The sequence below is a fragment of the Hermetia illucens genome, chromosome 2 (assembly GCF_905115235.1).
Source record: "Hermetia illucens chromosome 2, iHerIll2.2.curated.20191125, whole genome shotgun sequence".
Lineage (NCBI taxonomy): Eukaryota > Metazoa > Arthropoda > Insecta > Diptera > Stratiomyidae > Hermetia > Hermetia illucens.
Genome location: NC_051850.1, coordinates 32,275,268 through 32,296,209, shown reverse-complemented (window position 1 = coordinate 32,296,209; position 20,942 = coordinate 32,275,268). Strand labels below are relative to the sequence as shown.

Sequence of the window (20,942 nt, the reverse complement as noted above, 5' to 3'; positions counted from 1 at the left end):
CCTTGGACACCACAGATTCCGGTCTATACTTAAAATGGAGAGTCACACTATTTATTTCAACTGCGATGATGTCCCGGGAGATTAATAATAAGTTTTCTTTCATTATAATAAATTTACAGATGAAAGAAAGAGCTGGATAAGATATTAAGTGAAATAAGAGCAATGCAGCAGAAAATGCAGTGAAAAAAATGGCATTTGCCGCAAGCCTAGGAAACCACAAAAGACTAGAAAAGCGTGTTTTTTTGGAGTAGGGTAGGTGAATGTATTTACGCACAGAGCGTTGGTTTCCGGCAACAGTACGCTGTCGGACTACCAACTAAACACCTCCCTGTAATTAGAGAACTTGCCTACAACCGATTGACACATTACTTCGGGCTAGCTCTCCCGTCAGGGAATTCGTTTCACCAACGGGTGGAGGGGGCGAGGAAAGGACTTGTTGTGTTGACAATATTGTCTGGAGAGAGCTCCTCTGTGTCTGCATAAAGCTACTGCTGAAAGCCGTCCCACCTTTCGCAAAATAAAAAGGTGTGTTCAGCGTCGTCCGCCACTCCATTACAGAATACACAACCAGGAGATCGCGCCTTCTCAATCCTGTGCAGGTAAGACTGAAAACCTCTTTCGCCTCTTAGAATTTGGGTAAGGAAGTAATCAACCTCACTATGCGTCCGATTCAGCCACGGGTCTAAATTGTCCATGAGCCACGCACTCCATTTGCTCCTTGACTCATTTTGCCAAGCGGCAAGCGCGCGTTGACGTTCTTCACGCCAAGTCCCCTTCTCTGGCCCTCTAGCGTCTCATAGAAAAGGGAGCAGTCTTTTAGATAATCCCCCAATATCCGCAAGAGATAGCTTGACACGTGGAATGAGTTTTCTAATGTGCCAAGCATATCTGTTCATTTAACTGAATTGAAGGCATTTTTGATATCAAGCGTTATGAGCACTATCCATCGAGATCGGTGACTATGTGCCTCGGCTCGATGAACGCATCTACGACCTCCATAATAGCATCTACTGTGGATCTCCCTGTTCTGAACCCGAACTGCCTTGGGAATAAGTCACCGGCAATGCGGATCGCTTCAGCGAGTCTTCTCCTGATAGGCTCCTCGAACACTTTGGCGGTCATGTTAAGCATACACAGCCGTCGGTATGCAGGCGAGAGCTCCGGGTCTCCTTTACCCTTGCTGATCAGCTCAAGTCTGGCCACCTTCCAGCGTCAAATGCCCTCCTTCCAACAAGCATTGAACGCCCGAAGCAGCAAGTCTGGCCGTTGGCGGAACACCACTTTGTAAACTGCGACCGAGATCAGGACCTGGCCCCTTCTTATTTTTTATAGTGAGAACCGCATCTTCGAGCTCCCTCATTGTGAAAAGGGGGCAATCCTCGACCCTTTCCGTGCTATTGATATCAACCCGTACAGGATGTTTAGGAAATAATGCCCGTACAATACGGTCCATCTGGTCGGTAGTTAGTACGAAGGGTTTCCGCATAGCCCCGGTTTTCCGGGTGTCAAGGTTATAGCCAGGTCCCTACGGGTCCTCATTTACCTCGTCGACTAAGTTCTGCCAGCTGCGAACTTTGCTGTTATTTATCGCGCTGCGGAGTCTCCTTTTCGCTGATCTATACTGTGCCCTTACGGCGCATCCCCCCTGGTTGACGCTTATGACACTCCTTCCGTAGGTCAATAATTTCTGCCGTGCACCAATACATAGAAGGTTTGTCGCGACTGGGGCCCCTGCAGGGCATGGAAGTCTCACACGCCGTCGTTATCAGGTTTATCACTGAACTTACGGTGTCAGCTGCAATGTTACCACCCCCCGGAGCGCCTTCCGGTACGGCTCCGCCTGCTCCAAGAGCTTCGACGAACTTCCCGATGTTCACCTTCGCGGCACTCCACACGCAAGGGGAGCGACGGGTTGGTGCTGCCGGGCAAGTAGCGTTAACCACTTTGAAAGCGATGTACTAATGATCACTTGCCGGAAAGTCTTCCAGGACTCGCCACCCATCCACCAATAGTGCCAGAGATTCTGACACAAAACGAATATCAGGAATGCTTCTTTCACTGTCTAGGCGCCGAAACGTTGGCGTGGATCCGTTCCCTCGGCCTTCGGCAAGAACACGAAGTCGAACTTCGTCCCGAACCCAGATGGCAGTGGTGCCCGATAAGTCTAGATGCTATGAAGCACTAGATCAGCATTTATCTCCGCAGCGAACTGCACTAGCCACCGGTGAGCGATTGCACTCCGGTGCATGTTAACTTATAAAATGCGGATAATGCCATTCGCGGCCTAGCCCTTTCCAGTTCCGTCCTAAAGATTGGACGCCGCCCCGAACCTGCAAAAAATGCAACGCTCTCACCAGACCCGCCACAATCCTTGCAGAAAACGTAACTTTCGCTTTTATTGCAGATCTTCGCTTGATAACCTACTTGGCCGCATCTCCGGCATTCTGTTTTCCTGTCCGGTCCTTTGCAAGCTGCTGACGTGTGTCCATAGCCCAGACACCTGTAGCACTTGCTGGGAACTGTCCGCATTCGTACCCTGCATACTGACTATCCAATTTTCATTTTCCCGCTGCTAAGGAGTTTGCTCGCATATTACTCGGGGACTTCCACCACGGCAAGTGTTTGCCTCGAGCATTTACAGAGGTGATACCTATCCGGGCATTGGTTACCTCTGGTCATTCACGCTTTATGGCCTCCTCCACTTCGACCTTTTCTGTGAGGCGGTCAAGATCGGATTTCTAGAGAGAACGTAGGATTTAGGCAAGAAACAAATGCCTTCTCCCCTAATAATCCCTTGACCGCTTCACAGAACATACCCTTGCTAGTCATCTTCGGGTCCAGTTCGACGAGGACTCCGCAACCCCTCGTTTCCCGTATGGAAGACACCTCTGCTCCGTTGTCTTCGGGATTCATCCTGTAGCAGATTTCACCGTCGGTCTAGTCCTTCTTCGTTTCCTCGTCTTTTCTGCTCCTGGTTTTAGGTTGGCAGCTTCCTTGTCTTTGGACAGACGGGTCTCTGGCGGCGTAATCAGTTGTTTCCTTTTATCCTTCATCGCCTTCTATTTCCGGGCCCTGGAAACTACGTTGATAAAGCCTTTTTCAGGCACGTCGTCCTCTTTTCGCTTTTGCACTAGTTCACTTTGTAGTAGGCTATCTGCAGTCTGTTTGGCGCAAGCAATGTTCCCGGCGGGGATTGCGGCTGTTTTTGCTTTCCAATCGTCTTCCACTGCCCTCCACGTTCGCCTGTAGAAGAAATGCGATCCAATAGTTCCTCCAGTTCCATCCGCCCGTTTTTGACGCCTCTGCTGACGTTCCTCTGGAGGAGCACTGCCGACCGCATACACTTCACCGCTACCGCGCATTTTCTGATGAGCCTTTCCTCTTTGGCTCTAGCTAGAACGGTCGACCGCAATTATACTCAGTTCTTGTCCGAATGCACCTACTCAGGACTTTTTTCCGAACAAGGGCACTACAGGGTATGGGAGTTGCCGTCCCCGCACCCTCAGTCGTGCCACTTGGTAAGGCTTCCTCTTTATTTGGAGGTCCCGGTGTCATATCGGGTATGTTAGCCTTCACTGTCTCTTTCGCTAATCGCTTCGGTGAACGCATTTTTGTGCTGCACCCAAACGCACTCAGGTCTTCCTCCTTCCCTGAATTTCGTCGATTTTTTTTGTTGATTTCGATTTATTCTAGATGGAAAATTCACCAGCGCATCGTGCGCAAGGGAGCGCGCTGCAATAGTCAGGAACGGATGTACCCTCGGGGACACAGCCCCCACCCTAGTTCCCTGAATTCGGACGGATCAGCGCTCGCTCGGGGCAACGCGGTCCACTAACACCGGTTGAATGCACACTACCCGACCAGGGTCCCGAAGGGGCTGGCTCCTGATACACGTTTACAACTACCACCTTGGCAGTGCTAGGCTCACATCACCCCATCGACGACGACAGAGAGCTGTACTCGGCTCCAAGGACTCCCGGTGTGTCCCGACGTGTACCGGTTATTCGCAGTTCACTCCACACCAAGAGGCTTTCTCAAGGCTAATACCTAGAACGCAGGTATACTGCCAGGTAAGGGGTCAGAACTACGTACTCAGGTACCTCGGGGACATCACAATAATTGATATTAATCTGTTTTATATGAAGTCGTCAGAAGGCAAAAAAAGGCAAATCTCAAAACAGACAAACAGAATTCAAATTGGCGGTTTCGTCCAGGGCAAAGAGGACCCATCAAACGGTACCTCAGATTGCCAAGTAAGCTCACAGCAAACGTTTTTCTTCCTTCATTTGTGTACGATTTGCTGTGGAATCCCTAACCTATTAAATAACGGTCACGAATTAAGTCTGCTTTCGAACGTTAGACAATTCACCAATGTTTTCGGTTCAACATCAACTTCACAGTAGAGTTTTCTACCTGCCGGTGTTTCCATGGCGATGCGCATTCTCTGAATTCGGGGCCCATGTACAACACAATTTCAGGGGTTGACTTTGCGCAACGCCTGGTTTTCGATACTAAATCGATTCCATGCACTTAGGGTAACCGGAAAATGTGCCAATTTGTGTTTTTGACAAAAAGGATTAACTGTATAAATTGGCAGATTAACTACTATCAATATTTCTTCAGAATATGTCTATCGCCGATGCTTCCATTTCCCCAAAACATGTCACCAACAACGCAACCATACACGCCAACCGACCGTTGGTGTTGGCGTTGGTGTCGATGTTCAAGTGATTCAGCTTCGTCTGTCAAAAACGATTTTCCCCGTCTTCGTCGTTTTTGTCAAGTTGTGCGAGCAGAGGTTTTCCCTTAATTTCGCGGAAAATTGTGCTGATTCCCCGTTAAACGTTTTCTACCTGCGCCTAATCTGTAAACTCTCGTGTGTTGCCCGGTTTCGAGTTGAATTCGAGCGCAAAATCGTGATCTAAATGAATTGAGCCCGTGAAAATCGGACGGGACGGAGTTTCTGCCTTCGTTGCGTTGTTGGACAACTGAGAGCTGTCAGAGCCCGGACCAGAGGAAAACCTGCAATTTTCTCAGCATTTTCGCTTGTTTTCTTCGCTATTTCTTTGTGAAACTGGTAAGTAATTGTGGAAAGTTTGTTTTAGGAATTAGAGGCGAGTTTTCGTGCGACTTAGGGGTCCAATTGGAAGCCATAATTGGGGACGACCGAACAATGATCTCATCTGGCTGCTAATATGGTGTCACTGCGAATTAGATCATTATTCTGTCTGTCAGCGGAGTATTCCAGCGATCATCTGGGCGTCGGATTTGCATTCGTCATTGTGGAGCAATGGCTTGGAATTCGACGGCCGCGGCGAGGATTGTTCAACACCTGGTCGGGCTTCTTGACACACTCTTCCATGCTTCACCCACTTACATCGCATGTCTTTGCTCGGTGCATGAGTCACATATGTTGCTGTGGTCTGGGGGTCTCCTCGCCGTCGTCGAGTCGGGTTCAATCGAATCGTAATTCAGATTGATACACATTTCGCTCGAAATCCACACTATCCGCTCTTGAACTTTCAAGCTGGGCTGAGATAGTGGCCAGACCACTTCCTCTCCGCTGGCGACTCCCCCATTCACCTTTCCGCTGGTCGGATGCATCGCGCACCCAACATTGGACCAACATAATTTCCGGGCGTTTATCAGCACATGTTGTGACTGATTAGCGCGGATTGGGCTATTGTGCAAGCTCGGCCCTAGCGTACAGCATACACCGTTCGCGTTCTCGCCCAGCGTTTCCAGAACGAGTTGCGAAAGTTGTAATTAAAACGGCGAGACGACCGCTGCGCCGTGGATGGCTAACGAGAAGCGTTTAAGCAAGACCCAGTGAGCGGAAGAACGCATGCACAATGCGTTTAAGCCTCTTTTGTTCAAACCTGTGCAGTTACGAGTGACTTCATTTAGAAAGTCTTGAGCGCGCCAGTTACCAGTCGGATGTATGAAGTCATTGCCTAGCGGGTTTGCTGTTAATTTAATAGAATTCGCAATTAGCAGCCGCGAGGTGAGGAGTTTCCAATTGCAGTGAAGCCAAATAGACAACAGATTCGTTTAGAACAAGAGCATGCAAATGGCAACTGCCCCCGATAATTGAACTCAATTTTACTTCAGCAACGCCGCTCAGACGATGTTTGCAAAGAAAGTGTATTGTTTTCTTATGACAAATAATCAGAAAATCTCGACGAAACAAACTTGAATTAATTTTCTTTAAAGGTTAATTCGAAACCCCAAACATTTGTTATGATTCCCAGGTCAGCTAAAACAGTGCAAATCACATAATCTTGGTTTTGGTTTTTCGATTTACAGATGAGGAGCTGATACAGGGCAACAAGGGCTAATAGGAACCGTTTTAGAATCACAAATCTGATACTGCCACCACCAAAGAAAGCCTGCTCCTCTATTAACGAAACCTTCAGACTCACAACTCAAGGAAGATGTGTCTCTGATTAATCCTGGAATATCGTTGAAATCGCCAAAGAGGCATACTTAGTGCTCATTCATCCAGCGCTAATTACATGCTAAAGACGCTCACCACCCCGCAGTTGAATGTGAAGCGAAGCTCCCTCGTTCAAAACCCAAAGCCAAGCGTAAATCCACTAAGTTCAATTTCCGCAAAGCTAATTTTGATGGTCTGAACTCAGCTTTAGCGTCTTCCAACCGGGTACATATATCAAGCAACTCATCTACTGTGAAGTCAATGGTCAGAAAAGCGCGTAAAAGGTACTTATTGAGCGTCGAAACCGCCCTTGCCCGCGGTAACTTAAAACCCTTTTGGTCTCGCGCTCGCAATTCTGGTAATCCCACTGAAGATCTCCGTTCTCCTATCCATTTCGCTGACTCCACTGCCAATTCCCCACAACAATCCTGCCACCTTCTCTTCCGTGTCTTCTCCCTCGAGCCCTCCACCCTCTACACCTCTCATAACTGCAGACTATTCCTCTCCTTACGCCTTCTCTGGTTGAGTTCCTCATTGGTAATCTTGTCCCCAATGTCGGACCTGGCCCCCTCTTCGTCCTTAGCTGTAGAAAATACATTTCCCTCCCCCTGAGTATAATCTACAACAAAAGTGTAGATGAATGCTACTTCCCTCGTCTCTGGAAAGAGGCCCTTATTATCCCTATCCTCAAAAGCGGAGATCCTTCCCTTGCTGTGAACTACCGCCCCATTTCTCTCCTCTTGTTCCAAAATCCCCGACAGATACGTCAAAGACTAGTTGTCACCTTATTGTCAAAGAGCAGCATGGTTTCGTGAAACATAGATCTAAGGCTTCAAATCTTCTAATCTTTACCAACTTCGTTGGTAAATACTTGAATTCACGACAGAAGGTACATGCTATTTATACCGATTTCTCCAAAGCTCTCTAAACTTTCATTACTAGACTTCCCTCCCTCAGTCATCTCCTGGCTTTCCTCCTATCTCTCATAACATTTCTTTTCGTGGTTACTCATTTCGTTCCTTCTCTCCTTCCTCTGGTATTCCCCCAATACTTGGCTCGCTACTCTTCCTGTTTTTTATCAGTGACCTCGCCTCCATGCTCACCTGCCCGTATTTGCTTTACGCAGGCGACCTCAAATTGTTTGCCCCTTTTTCGTCTCCGTTGGACTGTGATCTCTTACAGTCCAACCATGATAATTTAGTCCGTTGGTGTTCAGTCAACAAGCTAACACTAAATGTCAACAAATGCCTCTGGATGTGCTATTCGCTTAAACCCTCCCCATCATCATTTTTCTATTCTCTCAGTGGACAACCCCTTTCATTATTTACCTCCTTCAAAGACCTGGGTGTAATATTCGACGACAAACTTCGCTTCGATTCCCACTTCATTGACCTCAGCAATAGAGCTTCCAAAATGTCTGGTTTTATCCTACGTTCCTCCTCCTACTTTATCTCAATTCAGCCCTCCTTAACACTCTTCTATTCCCTTGTCAAAAACATCCTTGAATATTGCTGTGTAATCTGGTCCCCCTTCCACATTTGTGCTTGTCGCGCTCTTGAAGTTGTACAACCAAATTTACCCGGACCCTCTTTTACAAAAAAACCTTCCACGGGTTGATTATCCGTCACGACTTCGCACCTTCAATCTCCCCTCCCTACAGCAACGCCATTCACTTGCTCCTCCCTCTGAGGATAATATGTAATAAGGAATTTGTTTTCTGTGTATTATCCCCATTAAATAAATAAATAAAGTGGACGCAAGGGAGCTTTCCACCCATTTAAATCCAATGCCAGTGGGTCTGTGCCTATTTTTTTCGCTCTTGGTTGCTTCGGTAGCCGATCCTATATATTTCAATCATGGAGATAACTGCAAACCACTGGGAAATCAAAGCTACCGTGTAGAACTGATTTTAGGCTCACAAAATTGATTACACTTGGGTTACAGATTAATAACGTTTATTTATTTGACACGTAAATGTAAGAGCCAGTTTTTACGCTACGAGATGGTGGAGTATCCGCTTCATCCGTAGGTGAGGTTGCGATTCGTCGTATCTTCTTCTTTTGCCTTGAGCGCCTCTGGCAGATAACTCCGCAACCCCTACATCACTCTCTCTGCAGTGATGGCCTTCAACACGATGATCCTGAAAATCGCGGCACCGCCGGCGAGAAGGGGTTACACCCGCAACCCGCACCCGCGAAAACGTCATAATGGGGAACGAACCACCACGAAAACTTCTGTCAGCTGATGGCGAGAAATGGCTACCAAAGGGCACAGCCAACGCTGGATGGCGATCGCCGCCTACCGTTAATTTCGATTGTGTAGACTGTAGAAGTTTTCGAGGACGCGGTATATGGCTGAGTCAAAGACTTCTTCATATCATCAACACGAGCGAGAACACAAGTCCTTATGAACAAATGACTTCCTGCGATGAACAATTTGGCGTGGACGCATCTTTCGCATGTGCTCCCGCAAATTGTTAACAAACTTGCAATGTTCGACACTGTGGTTATCGTCGACGAACCATTCGCCGGTCAACCGAAGAGTGGTTCCGAATACTAACTCAGCAGGCGCCGCCCCGAGTTCCTTTTTAACACTGATTCGAAGACCTTAAAACCGTAGGTAGCAGCTGGACCCAATTCTAGCTAGCGACTTGAACAAGGCGGATTCAAACTGTGCGCCCTAATCCGTGGTAACGATGCACGGTGCACCATAGCGTGATATCCCGGTTGAGTAGAATGCTTCGGCCACTGACTCCGCCAACTGATTCTTCAAAGGGGAGCTCTCGAACCAACGAGAAAACCTGTCGAGAATGATGAGGCAGTAACGCAAACCACCTGACCGAGTAAATGGTCTGACGATGTCAATGTGAACCTGCCGGAGTTGGATGACGTTTTCGGTGCGTTTCCTACTTTCGAGTGCTGGCACTGCCGAATGTCGCTACGCATCTCAGGCCAAACGAACATGTACAATGCTTTTCTTCCATCCTACAAATTCAAGCATTGCGCCGTGAGACGAATCTCCTGCATGTAGTTTTCTTGGCTCCGCAACTCGGGTAGTCAACCATCAAGTGAATGAGGACTTGTTTTGGAGCAACTGGGCTTGGGTTGTTGGCTCTACTCTGGACTTGAGACCATCATGTTACAAGTACCGACTCCCAATGCCAATAAAGGAGACGTCGTTTTTATCTAAAGCGTACAAAAGTATCAATATTTCCCGAAGAGATTTGCAGCATTGTGAAGCGATGACAAAATTTCCATTGAAGCGTTAATTAAAGTCACCCAATATGCCAAAGGTAAAAGCAAATCAGTTAGGGAAGTTCTAACATCAACACGAAACGAGCGGGCTATATAAAATCTGGTAGATTCGAACTGCGGATCCTTAACTTGGGTAATGAATCCACTTTTCACGGTGATATCCCCGGACATGGTGCTTCTGATTGTAGAATAGAGAGTATCAAACGATATCACGCTGTCGGATTAGAGGAGCATTAATTTCGTAATGGGCATGAATCCACCTCCCACCGTTCCATGTTGAAATCCAGGCAAGATAGATTGGACAACGTACAAACTAGAACTATTCGCCCAAGTTACGTTCCCTGGGAGACGCATCAAATCCATTGCCGAAAATAAGAAAACAGATGATCACAAATAATATAAGAGAAGCTTTCGAAACCCATTTAGTATGCTAAAGAAGGGTAAAAACCATGGCTGAACTCGGATTTGACTAAAAAAAGGAGAACGATGAAAGCACTCCTCCATTGCGCTCTGAAATCTGATTCAGCTGCTAGGTGTTAGGTATCGACACAAGCAGGAGTCAGAAAACTCTGAAGAAATTCACAAGTTCGACTGAACAATCATTGTGGACATGTTTTTGCGAAGAGGTTAACTCTATTGACGGTCTCAATGTTAAAGCGGATTCTGGTCAAAGAACGTAGCCAGGAGCTGGGTAATCTACTTTTAAAAAGCGGGATGTATACAGAAAGCCCTTAAGAAATGGCAAACTTTCAGTGCACTTCCCAGGCAGCATCTAAAATCTCATCTCAGGGCCTTTAGCCGCATATAACTCACAACCGAGGAGTTGAAGTTTGGTACGCAAAACGTAGGACAGTAGTCCATGAGCCCACGACAAATATTGAAAAGGTGGTATTTGAAAAGAACTATACCTTAGGCCTGGGGATTTATGATGCACAAGACAGATTGCTCTGATCTGGGAAATCATCACAACCGATTTGTTGAATGTACCCATCCATAATGAAATACATTTATGAGTTGGGCGTTGGTGATCGGAATGCCAAGATGGACTTTGACAACACCTTGCCTCGAACATGTGATAGAGAAACACAGTCTTGTTGAGCTTAATGATAATAGTGAGAGATTTGTAGGTTTCTGTAACATCCACCGCCTCATTGGAAGCACATTGGTCGAGTACAGAGTTTGCCATAAGGTCAGTTGGATTTCAACTGACCGACATCATACAAGCAATTTTATTGACTCCGAAAGGGATTACCATCTCATTGTCGCTTGTCGTTGCTTGTGTGCTGCATCCACCACACACACAACTATTAACCTGATCGAACTAAAACAATCCGGAGTAACTGGCCTGAGAATATCCTTGAGCATTGGGACGCCATCAAAAATAATCTTTCCTCGGATACTACTCAGGTCGTCGACCACGGCCCCATGGTCGTCACAACATCTAGCTAAATGCGGAATCACGGATGCGAATTGATGATTATAAGGGATTGAAAGCTCTATTGATCGCTGGAAGTGATATTGAGCACGACGCGCTCGAGTTCCAATACCGTGCCAAATCCCAGTATACTGTACCCAGTGATTAAAGGGAATTTGTTAATGGTCAGGGTCAGGGCTGCAGAAACTTTCGTAGATGGGAAAACTCTAGCAAGTGATTGAAAGTATTTCGATAGTTGTATAGGGGACGTTAACAGTCAGTCCACTCCTCATTCACAATGGACTATTCCTCGAGGTAGAATTGAAATCGTCTTGGCTATGAATATTCTCAAATGGAGTAAAGTCGTTGAGCATTAAGATTTCCCTATAGGGCTATTCTTCGCTACACCTTTATTTTTGCTGCACATATATGGAAATGCTGGGAATCTAAAATCTTTCCAAGGAGTGTGAGAAAGAGATGATCATTGATATCGAAAAAGGCATCGGTATTGGGTGCGCAAAGATGAGAGCTAAAATCTCGGAGAAATTTGAAATTCAAAGCGGAATCCGCCAGGGCGGCATCCGTGATATTATTTCTTCTTGTTATCGATCGCGTTCTCCGTGCTGCCTTGTCCGGAGGACGTGGAACGTTCCAATGGACCATGACATCTTCTTCACTGAGTTAGGAACCTTTTCCAAAGAGCTCTGGATTTGAAGGAGGCAAGTAAACTTGGACTGAAGATAAACACCAACAAAGCCAAGGTTCTCACACTGAAAGGTCATTGAAATTTTTGTATTTGCACTAATGGGTAATGGGCAGAACATCGAAAGCATTGACCAATGGTATATCTCGGAAGCGCACCATATATCTGCCTTTGCCATTTTATCCGAAATCTACAAATGCGATTATCTTAAAAGCTTAAAAACTTGATGTTGAGATTTTTGTGGAGTAACACATGGAAAATAGCCTGCACCGTCACTCAAAAGCTCCAATCCTTCATCAACACTTGTTTGCGACATGCCATCGGGGTATATTGCCCTGTTAAAATTTCGAACAAGGAACTTCGTCGGCGCAGAGTCCAGTTACCCGTGGACGAGTTGATCAGAACGCGGAAGTGGCAAGGAATAGATTACGACAACTCCATTTTAGAATACAGCAGAAATACCCTTGTCATAGGATGGCAGGCGAGTGGGTTAGCTCACTAACACACGGCGTAGAGCAGTGTGAGAAGAGTGCAAGCTTATCGGTAAGTCCTGGGAGGAGCTGTAGCGGTACATTTCGGCGACCATGAACCATGGGGTATAGGTGTGGCCCCATTAAGGGATGGATGGCAATCATGTATAAATATAACGGAAAGTAGAATTTCTCGATTCTACGATTATTCGGCCAACAATTCTATCGTCACGGGTGACACACGCAGCAATATCATTTACACCACTTCTACTAGGGGCGTTGCCTTGCAATATTCGTTCCTTAAGCTAGCTTAAGGAAGAGAGTAAGTAGCTCTCGAAATACGTATTTACCAACTATTAAAATATATTGTAGTAGGAGAAAGCTACCTAGTTTTATTTTTACTTTTATCAGTTTCCCTATTCCGTAATTAGGGGAATTCCCCTTTTCATCTACCCTAGGCGCGCCTAATTATGGTAACTTCACCACAGAAGATTATTCGACTACAAAATTATCACAGCCATGGAATACCACAAGCATTTGATTATTTCTATAAATATGGAATGTTTCTTTTATACGTAGAATTCGCCTTTCCTACTTCTCTGTAGTTTGAAATTATCTGTCCTAAGTCAGAAATTATCTTTCTTTGTTTAAAAATGTATTTATTCCCTATTACTTCGAATGTACTTCTGGCTCCGTTTTTGCTGATTCATAATCTGACTTCATATATGGCCAAACGATGCTTAAAAATCGTTTCGCTGATTCTGATATATGCCATAATATTTATATTATCGGCTTAAATATCTGAACTGATTTAGAAAGTTTATTTGTCCATTTTAATCGACTCTCGCATTCTATAATTAACTAAGTTGTTTGAGCTATCTAGTTCGGGCAAATATATCCCTTCTGAAGCCTAGCTATTTTGTGTAATAACCCGAGATAAAGTAGCAATTTCGAGAGGATGAATAGAATTCCAAAACCCAAAATTCCATCAATGAATGGTAATTACATTTATTACACCATAAACACAAACTAATGACTTCAACACTTGCTAATCCTTCGGGAAATTAGTGAAAGATAATTGTAATCTGAATAGAAATGAAAATATTAATGGTTCAGATCACTCCTATCTGATCCTCCTCTAAAACCAAATGTTTGTTGTTACTTCATTAGAAAATCAATATCAATATCCTAAAACTAAACCAAAAGCGCCGAAGCCACTCCTACCTCAGTGAATGTGTCCTTTCCTTGGAAATTGATTCTGTATTTCCCAAATGACCTTCGATGTGCAATAAAACAATAGTGTACCACCAACAGTAACCTTTAGACCAAGAACATCCTTATCTTTAATGGTTTGTTCTAGTCCGCAGGTAGACGTCTATTTCATTTATGTTTTTTTTTTTTGGCGATACAGAGATGGAAGAGAACAAGTTTTAGGTCCATCATACAAGCATTGGGTGCTGTGTATATGATTATCAGTTCTGGGACCGGACAGACTAAAAATGTGACAAAACAAATATTCTTGTCTTATAGTGACTAGAGGTGCTGATCGGAAAGGAGTAGCCTCTAAAGAGAATGCATGAAAACCTGTTCATAATTAGTTTCCTGGACCGGCTATCATTGAAGATATCTCACTGAGCAAAACTGGAATATGCGTACTTTGTTTAGTGGTGTATTTACATTTCATTGCAAGGATACCTTACTCGGTGTCGGCTGATAATAAGCTGATGACTATTCAAATATGACATGAATAAGGTTGCACTATGGGATCGTGAAGCAGATTTGAATATGGGTGATTTATGTGATCAAGGCATACGAAAATTTCAATGACAACGGATCATTATCTTTTTCGAAGATCGAAAATATTTAAATGAAAAAAAATATTCAAATTTATGAATTTTATTTCGCTCTATATTTGTCGGAATACGCAAAGCAGGAAGACTATACAGGAAGCGTAAATCCGGCGGCAAACGGTCACCGAATGTCGTTGTTTAGCTTTGACTTAGATGGTTTTCTTATATGTGTCCCCATCTCATATGACCAGCCATAAACAGCTGTGCAATGCCACATGCCCACAACCACGTGGCTGCACACCAATGCACTGCATCATAAACACGCCACCAACACCAAACCTTATGCGTAGTATTTTGCTCGCACAATTACCGTCGCGGTCAAAGATACGCAATGGTTTTTCTCCCCCTAAAATTCCGAATAATGCACTGGAAATTGAATCTCCTGTGTACAGTCTTCTTGACTCGGAAGTAATATTACCAGGTAACATTGTCTTGTTAGAGTAAAATCCGGTTCAAACTCGTATAATCAATATGATCGTCTTTAACGACTCTTATGTTTGACTTAGATCAGTGCTGTGAATATCGTCGATTGATTGGCGAGGAGCTAAACATCGATCACAGAGCTACTTTGAATCGTGTGCTTCCGGACAGATTTGTCAAGAAACTAAATAACTGGATATCCAATGATCTGGATTCAAAAAGTTTACTCACCTTGATTAGGGCATGCAATTAACTGGTCGTGATTCGAGAACAGAATTCAATAAACGAATCGCCACTGGTGATAGGAAGTCGACCAGGTTCAATGATAACGATCGAAAACGGAATCTGAAGTTCCCGAAATGATTACAAAGTTCTAATTGAGACACAAGGAGGTTCTGCATCTAGTAAGCTTGGAATGAAATTACACTCATTCACTCCCGGCAGATAACAAGCCCCAGAGAATCAATGAATTAACCCAGAATGAAGAAATCTCGAGGTACCATTTTCCAACGGGCCATTCGACGGTACGATGGTTGAGGGGATAGAGCGTCAGCCTCCAAATTTTGCTGCTCTGGGTTCGAATTCCAGTCGTCATGATTGTCAGTCAGTGTTCGTCTTGTGTCAATCTGACTGTGTAGATGCCCTATACTCCACCAAGGAGTGAACAGGAAACACTAATTCACTAACATCACAACATGGCCAAGTAAGCCTTTTTTGACATTTAGTCTTCGATTTAATAGTTCAATAGGGCATTTGTGTTATGTAGCATATATCAACAATGCTACTCTAGACTGCTTCAGAATTCTTTGGCATCGGGAAACAACCGTATCCAAATACAATTTCCTGCAAAAGTGTAAACCATAATAGCTAGTAAGTGATATGAAACCAGTTAAATGTCACTTCGCCCAGAACTTCAAGAAATCTGATCTCTCATACTCGGAAGAGGTCAAATAGACAATAGAGTTTAGTGTGAAACTTGTTGATATTTTTTGGACTATCCTTTTATGTTATGAATTATCTTTCGACAAAAATTCCCCGCGTTAGCTAGCCATCTTCAGTAGACTTAAAATTCCCGTTGATTTTGCGGTTTGTGCAAGATAACAATTCCAATAATCATATCGTCGTATTGCTGTTGTTGGTAAGTGGTATTCCCCGCGTCATTTCGCACTGAGGAACAGTTTTGAATTGATTGTTCGAGGGTTTCATATTTGAAGCATTGTACGTATTTTGAATTTGCCAGCTAGCAGCCTCTTCTTCATCCCAATACATTCAAAATGCTGCATGCAATAGATATTGCTCAAATGTATGCTTCCATATGTATCTTGTTCAGTCCTTTGTGGAGCATAAGACAACCACGTCTCTTCTTTCCTTTCTTAGACCAATTTGAGGATATTCAATAAGTAATCATAATTTATACATGTAACCATACTATTCATGAAAAGACATCAAAAACTCGATGCATAACAAAGTTCAATTCCAACCAGTTCTATTGGGGATGTTTGAAGAAAAAAGGAGGAAACGGTGTTATTCTGGCCGCCTGGTTATAAAGAGGCGAATACCACACCCAATGACTTTGTTCGTCTACGCCTTCAATCTTCCTTTGAGACGAAGTGTGTTTATAAAAAATATATAATTCAGTTCTACTAGTAGCTGCTCTCAGTTCTGCTAGCTCGTAAATCGTTATATTTTGTTTTCTTGGTTTGAAAAATAAACTGAATCTGTACGTCACTTTTTTCATTATCATCAACGGCGCAACGACCTGTATCCGGTCTTGGCGTCCCTCAGTAAGAAACTCCAGACATCCTAGTTTTGCGCCGAAATCCACCAATTCGATATCCCCAAAAACTGTCTGGCGGTCTGGGCTTACACCATCGCACCACCTAAGGCAGGGCCTGCCACGTCGTCATATTCTACCATAGATATTGTCCTTGTAGACTTTCCGGGCAGGATCATCTTCACCCATACGAATTAGGCGACCCGCCCACCGTAACCTGTTCGAGTCGGATTTTATCCACAACCAGAAGTTTTGGTATCACTCATAGATTTCATCGTTATAGAGGCTGCGGAATCGTCCATCCTCATGTAGGGGGCCAAAAATTCGCTAAGAACCCAAGTCTCCTAAGAATAAATTACGACTGGCAACATCATTGTCTTGTAAAGCAAGAGCTGTTCGAGCGGAACAGTTTTTGTAAGCTAAAATGGATAAGCTCTGTTGACTGTCAACAACCGTGCGCGGATTTCATCGTCGTAGCTGTTATCGATTGTGATTTTCGACCATACATAGGAGAAATTTTCAACGATCTTGAGACCGTTGAAAATTTCTTTTTCTTGTAGTCTTCTATCTTTATTGTTCTCGTTTAACCAGTGCGATTCGGTGCTGTTCGTTCTTTGGTTTTTGACGCTGACGTTGCCACCATATATTTCGTCTTGCCTTCATTAATATGCAACCCAAGATTTCGCGCCGCCTGCTCGATCTGGACGAAGATAGACTGGACATCTCGGGTTATTCTTCCCATAATGTCAATATCGTCAGCGTAGGCCAGTAGTTGAGTGAACTTGAAGAGGATGGTGCCTCTCGCATTAACAGCTGCATTACGGATCACTCAAAGTCAGCCTAATCAGTTTTATCAATTCGTTGGGATACCGAATTCTCTCATGGCCGCGTACATTTTTACCCTGGCTATGCTCTCATAGGTGGCTATGAAGTCGATGAAAAGATGATGCAACTGATGTCCATATTCCAACAGTTGGCCTTATATTGGGACAGAGTATCGGCTAGCTCCTTATCTGTACAGGGAGCGAGCTTTCCATGAGAAAATGCGCAAATCGTTATTCAGTTTTCGTTACCGCGTTCGTCGTTGTAAACTTCATGCTGTTCGAGACTCCTTTCGTAGATTCGTAACTTTGATTTTTACGTATAGGGTTGTCAACCCTACTTGGCGGACCAGTTTATACAGTTTGTCCCGTTTTTAGGCGCGGGAGACTCGCCTTTATCCTTCTCTGTCTGCGGTTTTTTACTAAGAAAGAACTACCAGCGATCACCATGTGAAGGTGGAGATAGGGTTTGGTAGTAGAGCTCTTAATGTTGGTTCCGCAGGCGTTTCCCAGGGTTTGTGCTCAATCGTGGGTACCAATCCACGTATCACCCTGGGACCTATACTAGAAGACTGGTTTAGTTACACCGACAAGGTTTGCTCATTCATTGCTTTTGACTGATCAATCGTCCATCTCGGCCCTAGGTTGGCAGGTCTCTTACCAGCTTCATATTTTGAAAACGATTTCCTGGTGTATTCCTCGCTAATATGTGATATTATACACCAGTGCAGCAATGACAAAAGTGAACCAAAGTGAACCAAGCTACCCTTTCCGATATGTACATATTTGCATTACCTTCCTTGGCAGTATCAAGTGTCATGCATTAGTTCATCTACTTCTACCCTCGAGGGTAAACGCGTTAAAATCACTGCAGTCACATGCAGTGTCAATCGTCTATTGCTCATGCCGCACGCCCATAAGGCCATGCCTTACATTCAACATCTCTGAAGGATCCATTTTTGATGGCAATTACCTTTTTGATTCGGAAGTGGTCTACGTGAAGAATTTCTGCGCGACCCTGCTTTGATTGTGATTGATTTAAATTAATTTGTATTTTCTTATTGCAATTAACGTAAATTTGCCACTTCCGCCAATAAGCCTGCGATCCTGTCCCTTCTTTGCTTCGCACAGTAATTTAGTCTCTTTGTTCATTCTTCGATAATATGCCCTTTTCTATCCATTGAATCTATCAATCCCATTTGTCCATGCTTTCCAAGAGTGTCCATAGATGAAGCTGTTGGGGTTTTAGTTAGGTCTATTTCTTAGTGGTACTGTAGTCTTTTGAGGGTAACCATAAGCTTTTCTGAGGTCTGTCTTCTTTTTCAAGTTTCTGCAGTTTCAATTGTTCCCAATAGCCAGTCCTCTAGAAGTGTCTTTATCTAAGCACTATATTCACATTTTTAGGAACGAACTATAGCATTTCCCCAAATGTGTTTTCATAATGGTTCCAAAAGCCATTAGCCTTGATCCACTAGATCGATCATGGGATCTCATTTTTGCGTATGCTTTCTGTTTTTCCGGCTGTTTGTTCATGGTCGGGGTGCATTAACCGTGATCATTTCCCTTGGACTGTCGACATTCGTACTTGGAGCGCCTACTTTCCACTTTGCGGGTCCTTGATTCCATTTCTGGCGACATATACTAAACCTTTTTCTCCAGGCATCTATTTGCTCACTAAAGAACTCTCCTCCCTTTTTTCACACTCTTCTTTACCCGTAGATCGGTCAAATCGCGGGTATGTGTCACGATCGGACTATCTTGGGAGTTCTTTATTTCTCACTAATCATGTTTTTTATAGCTTAATGCTTATCCAGAGATTGGGAATCTGTTCCCTAAAATTATTCTTTTCATCTATTACTTCATATACATTATTTTTTAAGGGGGAGATTTCAGAATATATGAGCTTTTTTGTATAGATCCCCCAGTGGGTCCTGGAGTGCCCCGTCTTTTCCTCTTTAACGTTTCTAATGCAAAAGCACCTTTCAGGATCCAGAATTTTTCTGACTAAATTTATATTCATAATATCGAACCTAATCGACAACGATTTGTTCTTACAACTTTTGCTATTATCAATATTATTTGATGGTCCCACTAGGAGCCTTCTTGCGTCCAACTCTAATATTTGAATCCTTCCGAATGCTGTGGATGTCATTCGAGAACAGTGAGTTCTTTCAGGAGTGCTCTATGATTCACTTTTTACTTGTCCGTTCTTATCCTACTGAGGGCATGGATACTGACTTCCCCTAATCAAAACCAAAAAAAATCGAACTGAACCATTTAATTTCTTGTCATATCCTAGAGCATATCAGGGCTATTTATGTGAAGACCCCTTATTTTCCTAAATTTTTAGTATTTATTTTATTTGGAAAGCATCTGACATTGTCAGTCAAAGTATTTGCGGTCGAAGGCTGTGATCTTCGTTGAACTTTGCACCAAATTTAGGATATCGCGGTTTTAAAACATGCGGTTAACGTTATCGTGGAGTAAAGTTAATTTGCCATTCTCTTTAGCCCATCCTTGAATGTCCGGTTACAATTGTTTACTGTCAATGAAGATGTGTAGTTGTCTTTTCCCCTTTTTAGCAACTCACAATACAGCCTCCGTTCTGATCCCATTAGAGGCACAGCAAAACCTCCTTTCCGTGCATTTTGCGTTTTGCTTACGATATTAATATTTGGTTTGGGTCATTTAGGATTATCAAAATCCAATTACAATTCGACGGTGAACTTCTGTGTGTCTCTTCGAAGCTACTGGTTTTCATCTTTCTATGTTTCTTTCCTTCAGTACGTTCATTTTCAACAACAAACAGATGCTAGGATTTCCAGTCGGGAACCCTTTGCCACTACTGGTTGTCATTCATTATAGCGAACATTGTAATGAAGGATCTGCTACATAAATACCTCCGACGATTACACTTCACACCAAAAGCTTTGGTTAAATAAGAGCCGGTTTCTGGTACTTCCAAAGGCGGGGAATACTCTCCACGAACTTAAGGAGCAATTGATATTGGAAGCTAAACATTAGTCATACAGGATGAAGAAACCATAAAACTGGTTGGTTTCAAAAGGAAATGGCATCAATAAGAAGCATTGAATTTCTCATTTGTAATCCTCCAATCCTGAAACAAACCAAAAATGATGGCGTCCTATAATTTTATTTTTGGGGACGCTGAGAGGGAGCGACGTTGAATTTTTTGGCGTCAACTGAAAAAGCTCTCTGGGAATCTGAAGTGGAATAGTTGATAGTGAAAAAAAATGCAAGGATCGAAATCCACAACGGCAATCTCTTAATTAATAACATTCCAAAGTCTTAGAACAAGTGGGCCAAATCGTAGGAGAAATATAAATTTTTCAGAACTCCACATTATCTAAGAATGTTATTTTCAAAACTGAAAGATCAACCACTCCACCCTCAACCAAGCTAATGTCTTATATGACATACGTTGCGAAGGAAAAACAAATGAGCAATGTGGAGCCGCGTATGTTGGAACTACCAAACAATTACTGAAGAACAGTATGGCTGGTCATTAGTAAAGATGAAAAAAAACAGTAATAAAACGGCGCCAGTTCATCATTGAATAGAAAATAAGCACCCACCACTGCTCAAGGACACAATAATATTAGCTAGAGAATGTCATTATTTATCTAGATCATGTACAAAAGAGTGGGAAGGGTTAGGCATGGGATTACAATTATCATCGGTAGTTATGTGAATATACATAATTATAAACTAGAATGTTCCTTTCTATAGTTCGTTATGATGCCAATACTATTCTGCTAATAATAATCGTTAGCGCAACA

At 43.6% G+C, this 20,942-nt stretch overlaps 1 protein-coding gene across 1 annotated transcript in view; it reads left to right on the top strand.

Annotated features, from left to right (window-relative positions):
- The first annotated feature begins 4,745 nt into the window (after positions 1 to 4,745).
- LOC119650402 (kinesin light chain) overlaps positions 4,746 to 20,942 on the top strand; it is a 63,780-nt gene continuing 47,583 nt past the window's right edge. Inside the window, exon 1 of the mRNA XM_038053182.1 lies at positions 4,746 to 5,077. The gene's annotated coding sequence lies outside the window, so the exon portion shown is untranslated. The remainder of the gene's footprint in view (positions 5,078 to 20,942) is intronic.